This window comes from Arvicola amphibius, chromosome 7 (assembly GCF_903992535.2).
Source record: "Arvicola amphibius chromosome 7, mArvAmp1.2, whole genome shotgun sequence".
NCBI classification, from domain to species: domain Eukaryota; kingdom Metazoa; phylum Chordata; class Mammalia; order Rodentia; family Cricetidae; genus Arvicola; species Arvicola amphibius.
Genome location: NC_052053.1, coordinates 64,277,658 through 64,288,971, shown reverse-complemented (window position 1 = coordinate 64,288,971; position 11,314 = coordinate 64,277,658). Strand labels below are relative to the sequence as shown.

The following is an 11,314-nucleotide window of genomic DNA, read 5'->3' as shown; positions in this document are numbered from 1 at the left end:
TTTTCACAAAAATTAATCAATAAGAGTCTCTGGCTGAGTGAGAGTGCTGGCTGCTTGGCATGCCCTGGCCGGGCAGCGCGGGAGGTGGGGGGGGGGGGGCTCTGGGCATCAAGGAATTCCTCAGATCAAAACTAATTGCAGAGTTTCCAGCTGACCAGCATTCATAGGAATGAAGACAAACTCAGAGATGGTATGTTTAAGAAACTTCAAAAGTTGTAGACCTCCTCATTGAAGCGTGGTTGATTTGATTAATTTCTTTATAACATTCCTGTTCTCTACAAGGGAGTCATGATCACACTATCAGAGCTCAAGTACTTAGCAGATGCCCAGTCATCCTATCACATCCTGAAGCCATGGTGGGACGTCTTCTGGTATTACATCACCCGCATCATGCTGCTGGCGGCCATGCTGGCTGGTGCGCTGCAGCTAACCCAGAGAAGGGTCCTGTGTTGTCTTCCCTGCAAGGTGGAGTTCGACAACCACTGCACCGTGCCTTGGGACCTCCTGAAAGCCAGCGAGAATGCATCCTCTAACTCGGGCATGCCACTGGTGCTGCCGCTGCGCATCCAGAACAACCTCCACCGGCAACAGTATTCCTTTCTTTTTTTTTTTTTTCCTGATCCCACAATGCAAAGCTTTTTTTATTTTTTTTTCTCATGGTTTATTTTTTTTATACTTAAAAATTTCCCTCTCCTTCTCTCCTCCTCCCCCCTCCCTCCCCTCCTCCTCCCCCTTCCCTCCCCTCCTTCTCCCCCTTCCCTCCCCTCCCCTCCACCCATACCTCCCCTCCCTCCCTCTCAAGGCCAAGGAGCCATCAGGGTTCCCCACTCTATGCTAAGACCAAGGTCCTCCCAACTCCCCCCAGGTCCAGGAAGGTGATCGACCAAGCTGAGAAGGCTCCCACAGAGCCCGTCCATGAAGAACAATCAGAGCCCAGAGCCATTGTCCTTTGCTTCTCAGTCAGCCCCCGCTGTTGGCCACACTCAGAGAGATGGGTTTGGTCGCATGATCCATCAGTCCCATTCCAACTGGAGTTGGTGATCTCCCATTAGTTCTGTCCCACCGTCTCCATGAGTGAACGCACCCCTCTCGTTCCTGACTTTCTCCCTCATGTTCTCGCTCCTTCTGCTCCTCATCAGGACCTTGGGAGCTCAGTCCGGTGCTCCAATGTGGGGCTCTGTCATTTTCTTCATCTATCGTCAGGTGGAGGTTCTATGGTGATATGCAAGAAATTCATCAGTATGGCTATAGGAACTGGCCTTTTCAGGCTCCCTCTCCTCAGCTGCCCAAGGAACTAACTGGGGGCGTCTCCCTGGAAACCTGGGAACCCCTCTAGGGTCAAGTCTCTTGACAACCCTCAGGTAGCTCCTTAAATTAAGATATATGCTTCCCTGCTCTCATATCCACCCATCCTATATCCCAAGCACCCCATTCCTCCGAGCTCCCCCCGCTCTCCCCTTCACACTTTTCTCTCCCTATCTTCCCTTGGCCCAGTCTTGCCCAACCCTCAAGTTCCCAATTTTGCCTGGCGATCGTGTCTACTTCCAATATCCAGGAGGATTACTATATCTTTTTTTGGGAGTTCACCTTCTTATTATCTTCTCAAGGATCCCAAATTTATAGGATCGATGTCCTTTAATTATGGCTAGAAACCGAATATGAGTGAGTACATCCCATGTTCATCTTTATGGGTCTGGGTTACCTCACTCAGAATAGTGTTTTCTATTTCCATCCATTTGCCTGCAAAATTCAAGATGTCATTGTTTTTTACCGCTGAGTAGTATTCTAGCATGTATATATTCCACAGTTTCTTCATCCATTCTTCCACTGAAGGGCATCTAGGCTGTCTCCAGGATCTGGCTATTACAAATAATGCTGCTATGAACATAGATGAGCATATGCTTTTGTTGTATGATTGGGCATCTCTTGGGTAGATTCCCAATAGTGGAATTGCTGGGTCCTGGGGTAGGTTGATCCCGAATTTCCTGAGAAACCGCCACACTGCTTTCCAAAGTGGTTGCACAAGTTTGCATTCCCACCAGCAATGGATGAGTGTGCCCCTTACCCCACAACCTCTCCAGCAAAGGTTATTATTGGTGTTTTGGATTTTAGCCAATCTGACAGGTGTAAGATGATATCTCAAAGTTGTTTTGATTTGCATTTCCCTGATAGCTAGGGAGGTTGAGCATGACCTTAAGTGTCTTTTGGCCATTCGAACTTCTTCTGTTGAGAATTCTCTGTTCAGTTCAGCGCCCCATTTTTTAATTGGGTTAATTGGCATTTTACCGTCTAGTCTCTTGAGTTCCTTATATATTTTAGAGATCAGACCTTTGTCAGTTGCAGGGTTGGTGAAGATCTTTTCCCAGTCAGTAGGCTGCCTTTGTGTCTTAGTGACAATGTCCTTTGCTTTACAGAAGCTGCTCAACTTCAGGAGGTCCCATTTATTCAATGTTGCCCTTAAAGTCTGTGCAGCTGGGGTTATGCATAGGAAACGGTTCCCTGTGCCCATTTGTTGTAGAGTACTTCCCACTTTCTCCTCTATCAAGCTCAATGTGTTCAAATTAATATTGAGGTCTTTAATCCATTTGGACTTGAGTTTTGTGCATGGTGATAGATATGGATCTACTTTCATTCTTCTACAGGTTGACATCCAGTTATGCCAGCACCATTTGTTGAAGATGCCCTCTTTCTTCCATTGTGTACTTTTGGCTCCTTTATCAAAAATCAGGTGTTCATAGGTTTGTGGTTTAAGATCCGGGTCTTCTATACGATTCCATTGGTCAACTTCTCTGTTATTATGCCAATACCAAGCCGTTTTCAATACTGTAGCTTTGTAATAGAGTTTGAAGTCAGGGATGGTAATGCCTCCAGAAGAACCTTTATTGTATAAGATTTTTTTGGCTATCCTGGGTTTCTTGTTTTTCCATATAAAGTTGATTATTGTCCTCTCAATCTCTGTGAAGAATTTTAATGGGACCTTGATTGGGATTGCATTGAATCTATAGATTGCTTTTGGTAGAATTGCCATTTTTACTATGTTGATCCTCCCAATCCACGAGCAGGGGAGATCCTTCCATTTTCTGGTATCCTCTTCAATTTCTTTCTTCAAAGACTTAAAGTTCTTGTCAAATAAATCCTTCACTTCCTTGGTTAGCGATACTCCCAGATATCTTATGCTATTTGTGGCTATTGTGAAAGGTGATACTTCTCTGATTTCCCTCTCTGCTTCCTTATCCTTTGTGTATAGGAGGGCGACTGATTTTTTTGGAGTTGATCTTGTATCCTGCCACGTTACTGAAGGAGTTTATCAGCTGTAGGAGTTCTTTGGTGGAGTTTTTGGGGTCGCTTATGTATACTATCATATCTTCTGCAAATAATGAAAGTTTAACTTCTTCCTTTCCAAATTGAATCCCCTTGATTCCCTTATGTTGTCTTATTGCTATTGCTAGAACTTCAAGCACTATATTGAAGAGATAAGGAGAGAGTGGACAGCCTTGTCGTGTTCCTGAATTTAGTGGGATAGCCTTGACTTTCTCTCCGTTTAATTTGATGTTAGCTGTCGGCTTGCTGTAAATAGCTTTTATTATATTTAGGAATGACCCTTGTATCCCTAATCTCTCCAAGACCTTTATCATAAAAGGGTGCTGAATTTTGTCAAATGCTTTTTCAGCATCTAATGAGATGACCATATGGTTTTTTTCCTTCAGTTTGTTTATATGATGGATTACATTAATAGATTTTCGTATGTTGAACCAGCCCTGCATCTCTGGGATGAAACCTACTTGATCGTAATGGATAATTTTTCTAATGTGTTCTTGGATTCGGTTTGCCAGTATTTTATTGAGAATTTTTGCGTCAATGTTCATGAGTGAGATTGGCCTGTAATTCTCTTTCTTGGTTGAGTCTTTGTGTGGTTTAGGTATCAGGGTAACTGTAGCTTCATAGAAGGAATTTGGCAGTGACTCTTGTGTTTCTATATTATGAAATACCTTAAGGAGTATAGGTATTAGGTCTTCTTGGAAGTTCTGGTAGAATTCCGCATTGAAACCATCTGGTCCTGGGCTCTTTTTGGTAGGGAGGTTTCTGATAACAGTTTCTAATTCTTCGCGACTAACAGGACGATTTAGAGCATTTACCTGGTCCTGGTTTAACTTTGGTATATGGTATTTATCTAAAAAACTGTCCATTTCTATTACATTTTCCAATTTTGTGGCATACAGGCTTTTGTAGTAAGATCTAATGATTTTCTGAATTTCCTCTGTGTCTGTGGTTATGTCCCCCTTTTCATTTCTGATCTTGTTAATTTGCGTGTTCTCCCTCTGCCGTTTGATTAGTTTGGCTAAGGGTTTGTCAATCTTGTTGATTTTCTCCAAGAACCAGCTTCTTGTTTCATTGATTCTTTGGATTGTTTTCTGTGTTTCTATTTTGTTGATTTCTGCCCTCAATTTGATTTACATCGATGCCGTCTGCTACGAGAAGCAACTACACTGGTTCGCCAAGTTCTTCCCCTACCTGGTGCTTCTGCACAAGCTCATCTTCGCAGCCTGCAGCAACTTCTGGCTCCACTACCCCAACACTAGGTCCAGGTTGGAGCACTTTGTGGCCATCCTTCAGAAGTGCTTCGATTCTCTGTGGACCATAAGTGCCCTGTCGGAAACCGTGGCTGAACAGTCAGTGAGGCCCCTGAAATACTCCAAGTCCAAAACCTTGCTCTCAGCCTCAGGGGGTTCTGCAGATGCTGATGCCAGCAAGCAGTCATTGCCCTACTCACATCCGGGCTTGGAGTCACCGGGCATAGAAAGTCCGACTTCCAGTGTCCTGGACAAGAAGGAGGGTGAACAGGCCAAAGCCGTTTTTGAGAAAGTGAAGAGGTTCCGTCTGCACGTGGAGCAGAGGGACATCATTTATCGGGTGTACCTGAAGCAGATAATCGTCAAAGTCATCTTGTTTGTCCTCATTATAGCTTACGCTCCATACTTTTTAAGCTGTATAACTCTTGAAATCGACTGTTTGATCGATGTGCAGGCATTCACAGGCTATAAGCGCTATCAGTGTGTCTACTCCTTGGTGGAAATCTTTAAGATCCTGGTTTCGTTTTACGTCATTTTCGTGATCCTTTAAGGCCTGACCTCCTCTTATAGCTTGCGGTGGATGCTGAGGAGCTCTTTGAAGCAGTATTCCTTTGAGGCACTCAAAGAGAAAAGCAACTATAGTGACATTCCCGATGTCAAGAAAGACTTTGCCTTCATCCTGCATCTGGCCGACCAGTACAACTCTCTGTACTTGAAACGCTTCTCCATCTTCCTGTCAGAGGTCAGCGAGAACAAGCTGAAGCAGATCAACCTCAACAACGAGTGGACTGTCAAGAAACTAAAAAGCAAGCTCGTGAAAAACTCCCAGGACAAGGTGGAGCTGCATCTTTTCATGCTCAGCAGCCTTCCCGACAACGTCTTTGAGTTAACAGAGATGGAGGTGCTGAGCCTGGAACTCTTCCTGGAGGTCAAGCTGCCGGCCACCATCTCTCAGATTGTCATCTCAGGGAACTTCACATATACCACTCATCCCTGGTCATCGACCATCCTGCCCTGACCTTCCTCGAGGAGAACTTGAAAATCCTCTGCCTGAAATTTACCGAAATGGGCAAGATCCCCCGCTGGGTGTTCCACCTGAAGAACCTCAGGGAACTGTACCTGTCAGGCTGCGTTCTCCCGGAGCACATGAGCAACATGCTTTTAGGACTTGAAGAACCTGAGGACCCTCTACCTGAAGAGCAGCCTGTCCTTCATCCCCCAGGTGGTGACAGACCTGCTGCCCTCCTTGCAGAAGCTGTCCCTCGATAACGACGGAAGCAAACTGGTTGTTCTGAACAACTTGAAGAAGATGGTCAACCTGAAAAGCCTGGAGCTTCTCAGATGCGATCTTGAACGCATCCCACATTCCATTTTCAGCCTGAACAACCTGCAAGAGCTGGACCTGAAGGAAAACAACCTGAAGACAGTGGAGGAGATCATCAGCTTCCAGCACCTTCCGAGATTTTCTTGCCTGAAGCTCTAGCACAATAACATGGCTTACATCCCTGCCCAGATTGGGGCGCTGTCCAACCTGGAGCAGCTGTTCCTGGGTCACAATAACATCGAGAGCCTGCCCTTGCAGCTCTTTCTATGCACCAAACTGCACTACTTGGAATTAAGCTATAACCATCTGACCTTCATTCCAGAGGAGATCCAGTACCTGACCAACCTGCAGTACTTCGCTGTGACCAACAACAATGCTGATATGCTACCGGACTGGCTGTTCCAGTGCCAGAAGCTCCAGTGTCTGCTGCTGGGGAGAAACAGCCTGACAGATCTGTCCCCGCTGGTGGGGGAGCTGCCCAACCTCACCCACCTCGAGCTCGTCGGGAACAACCTGGAGACACTGCCTCCGGAACTGGAAGGCTGCCAGTCCCTGAAGCGGAGCTGATTGTCGAGGACAGTTTGCTCAACACTCTCCCGTTCCCTGTGACAGAACGTTTGCAGACATGCTTAGATAAATGTTGACCTAGGGATCAGACCCACGGCGAAAGCGCTTTTCAAGTGAGGCCCCAGGGCTTAAAGGTTATGAAGATGAAAAATGGCTGATGGTTATGACACACCATTACCAAAAATCTTACCAAATAACCCAGAGTCTAAAGCAAGTGGGGGAAAGATGCCAACACAGGGGTGTGGGGAATAACTGATCTTTAAATTATTGAGGATATTGTAAGAAAAAGTATACACTGAGGTGGACTGAGGCATGCAGTTAGGGAACCTTTACCTTTCCAGTCTTATCTTCAGGGCTGTGTCTCTCCTGTCTCTCCTTTCAGCCATTCTTATTTGCACACTTGTTTTCCTGGCTTTCTAGTTTTGATGTTTATCACCAAACTCATAAAGACTCATCAGCGTCAATGTCCTTGATGTATGCTCACCATTGGCTTTGATTCATAGTCTTCCATTTGTTAAGCAGGGTGTGTGTGCTTGGCTCACTCCCCACTTCCTTGCTCATTTGCTGGAATCTTCTTCTGGTTTTCCCCGAACATCCCTGGGACAGTGCTCGCATTGGCATCGCCTACAATAAGAGCCAGGGTTCTGAGGACGTGTGACCCTCTGAGCATTCTAGAAATTAACGGGTTCTCAAAATTGTCTTCTTGTCTGTTATCCAAGCCTTTTTAAAATATGTTCAGAATTTTTGTATGAAGTGTAACATATTTTCTACTGTATGATCTCAGATCTCCATCTCTGAGGAAACTTTATAAGGTACAGTGAGCACGTGCCTCTCTATAAGAATTTCCTGATTCTGGATTTGTGTCAATTATAATTCTCATGTCTGTATGCATTCTGCTCTCAAAAGGTTTTGTACACTGCAGCTAATTACTTTTGGATGACAAAAGCCTTGTTTTTCCCCCTAAAGTCTCTAAGGGGTTTCCCTGTGAGAGGACAGCTGCATCTTCTACCTCTCCTTGGTGTTGTGCAACCAACCATACGGGTACGCGTCTCTGTTACTTACAAACTGCTGGAGGGGAGAGGACAAGATCTGGACTGGAAAGCACTCTGCAGAATAAAGCTTCAGGGCATCCCTATGTCCACACAGTCTCTTGTTGTGATTATGATGGAAGCTGTCTATTCTCTGCCTAACTGAGCTCTTTGACCTGGTGTCCTTGCCTCTTAACTCCTGAGATAAATCTTGCTCCTTTCGACTGAGAACTTTGTGTCTGACCCTTTATTATCGTGCACATCACTGAATAAATAAAGCGAACTGGCTCGCTTTGGAAGAATGAAAAAAAATTAATCAATAAAACTATGCTGTGTCCCAATCATATCCTTCCAAAGCATGTGTTCAATGACTCTATATCTTATTAAAGAGTGAGTTATGTGTCCATGTTTATTGGTGTTCAATTCATAGGGGCTGGAAGATGGAAAAAACATATATTTCCAGCACAGGGGAAATATATAATAGAAATGTTGGTTGTATAAACATTGGAAAAATAAGCTGTAGTAAAATATGAACTGAATAATATATAGATAAGTGGATTGAACTGGAAAAATATGCTGAGTGAAGTCAACCTGGTCGATAAAGACAAATGCTACATGTACTCCCTTGTATATAATTGCAAGATGTTAATATTATGTTTGTGTGTTTAATTTATATAAACCAAGAGACTAAAAATTGGTCATTGGGGTTTGAGTAATTAAGGTCAAGGACACACTAAAATATAGATAAAATTAAAGGAGATCAGGAAATCACAGGAGACAGAATTTCAACAACGGATTTCTTTCAAAATGGAGATGTTAAGTATTGGTTTAAGAGAAACACAATTTATGTTATAAGAAAAAAAATACTAACATGAGGATCCTGAAACATATCCCAACATATAAATATAAAGGATAGAGAATGTATATGGCCTGATATCACAAAGAAAAATAATGAAAATAAAGGAAAGTGAACTATGGAATAAGAGAAATGTAAATTATGTTATTTTCATAACAAAATGACAGAAAATCCTGAATATTTCCTAGGTGCCTAGTTTCACACATGATATTTTCTATGTGTTGAAGGAAGGAATTTGTGTTCATATTTTGGTGTGGTTTTATAGATCTGCTGATTCACCATTGTTATAAAAATAATATTTTTCAAAGATGCTCAGCCACTGGGCATTCCGTGCACCATGAGTTACAGCAACAGCGTCTGCTTCTGGGTTCATCTGCTCCTGGCTTTTGAGTGTATGAGTGTTCTGTCTCTGTGTTTGTACACGCACCCCCCTGTGTTTCCTGAACCCTCAGAGGTGGGAAGAAGTCAGATCCTCTGGAACTGGAGTTGCTAGTGATTGTGAGCCAGCACCAGTGAGTGCTGGGAACCAAACCCGGGTCCTCTGCAAGAGAACAAGTCCTCTTAACCTGAGCCACCTCCACAGTCCCAAGCTGCCGCAGATTTTGACGCGAAATCCAGGATCTTCCACGCACCTTTTTCTCTTACAGGTCAAGTATTATTTTTTGCTCTGCCTTCTTGATTTTATGTGTTTACTATTCAGAAGTGTGAGTGTAATTTGCCTGGCTGTGGGTTTGTGCTCTACTATATTTCAGATTAACACAGCATAGAGACCCTGTTTGTCTTCTGCCAGATTTCAATTGTTTCCATCCATCTGGTACGTGTTCCACCCCACACTTTCTCCACTCCCTTTAACACTTCACTCATGAAAATATTAGGTCATTTGTCTGCACTCACAGGTATCTGAGATTTTTCTCCAACCTCTTACATCTTTGTTATTTATGTGTCTGTTTTTTCTTTTTTTTTTTTCTTTTGGTGTTGCTCACTTTTTCTTTAAAATGATGTGTTTTCAAAAAAAATCAAATATTTTAAATATTCATCTTTTTAGTGAATAAGGTTATGAAATATTACTCTTTATTACAGGAGTCAGTCCAATACTTTCTGCCAATGGATTAGATAGGTTTTGAAACTGTTGTTACACAGGGGACCTGAGTGACTCAAAAAAGCAATATTATATCCTACAACACAGTGGGTGTTACTGCTTATAGCCATTTTTTTCCAAATAAATAACATGGGTGCACTGGTGTACACTTGAAATCGAAGTACTCCAGAAGTGTGGGTGTGTGAGCCTGGGGCCAGCCTGAGCTACATAGTGAGACCCTGTCTCAAACACCAAATAAAAAGTTAAAGAGAGAGAAGAAGCCTATAAAAAGTAGATTAGCTAAAAACAAAGCAAAACAAACAAAGAAAAAAAACCCACACAGGAAGTCATGGTGAATAAGAAGGTGAACCGAAAGAAAAACATATAGTTATCCTCCTGGATATTGAGTAGACAAGATTGCTGGGCAAAAATTGGGAACTTGGGGGTGGGGTGGGATGGTGGAAGAAGAGATGGGGAAAGAAAAGTGTGAAGGGGAGGATGGGGAGAACTTGGGGGAATAGGATGGTTGGGATATAGGAAGAGTGGATGTGGGAACAGGGAATTATATATCTTAATTAAGGGAACCATTCTAGGGTTGGCAGAGACTTGACTCTAGAGGGGTTCCCAGGTGTCCAGGAAGATGCCCCCAGCCAGTTCCTTGGACAGCTGAGGAGAGGGAGCCAGAAATGTCCAGATTCTATTGCCATACTCATGAATACCTTGTATAGCACCATAGAACCTTCACCTGGCGATGGATGGAGAAAATGACAGAGCCCCACATTGGAGAACCAGACTGAGCTCCCAAGGTCCTGATGAGGAGCAAAAGGAGGGAGATCATGAGCAAGGAAGTCAGGACCGAGAGGGGTGCATTCACCCATTGAGACGGTAGGACAGAACTAACGGGAGATCACCAAGTCCAGTTGGAATGGGACTGATGGAACAGGTGACCAAACCAGACTCGCTGAATGTGGCTGACGGTGGAGGAGGACTGAGAAACCAAGGACAAAGGTGATGGGCTTGGACTCTACAGCATGGACGGGCTCACTGTGAGCACTGTCAGTTTGGTTGCTCACCTTCCTGTACTTAGGGGGAGAGGGGAGGACCTTGGACTTAACATAGTGAAGGGAACCATGATGGCTCTTTGGCCTGGAGAGGGAGGGAGTGGGGGGTGTAGGTGGAAGGGAGGAGAGGGAAGGGGGAGGAGGAGGGAAGAAGATGGAAATTTTTAATAAAAAAAAACTTTGCTACTGACATGATTTTTTCATAAAATTCAGAGGCCTGTAAGACAGTTTCAATCAATAATTGACCAATTTCTGTGTTACCTTGTAGTAGAGGACCTGCCAGACCCATTTGGGATCAGATGTGTGTCTTGTATATAGGACAAAGCCTATTCCTGATTATGTCTTCACCTGGATGAACAATGAAGTCAATTCTGTATCATCTGGTATAAATTCAGCAGTTTCAAGATGTAACACTAATCTTTCTGCATATTGTGAATCAGTAACTATATTGAGAAGTTCTTTCAAATCCCTTAGTACCATAATAATAGCATATATTTCTACCTTCAGGACAGAGTTATAAGTCCTTTGTTCTACCTTACTTAATTTGTATGTTTTGTAACCTGCCTTCCCTGTTTTATTTGCATCAGTGTAAAATGTACGGGCTCCAATTATTGGTGCATCATGTATAGTTTGTGGAAGAATCAAGAAATTCTCTTTCTAACGTTAAGTTTATCACTTTTGGGATAATTGCTATTAATTTCTCCTCCCCACCACCACCAAAATAGCACAAGCCCTTTGCCAGGGTTCATTGTCTTCACATAAACTTTTTATTTCATTTGCAGTAAAAGGCACTATAATTTCTGCTGGGTCTATACCTGCTAATTGACAG

General features: G+C 43.5%; 1 pseudogene; it reads left to right on the top strand.

Moving 5' to 3' along the window:
* Positions 1-288: 288 nt before the first annotated feature.
* Positions 289-6,539, top strand: LOC119819694 (annotated as a pseudogene).
* Positions 6,540-11,314: the final 4,775 nt, after the last annotated feature.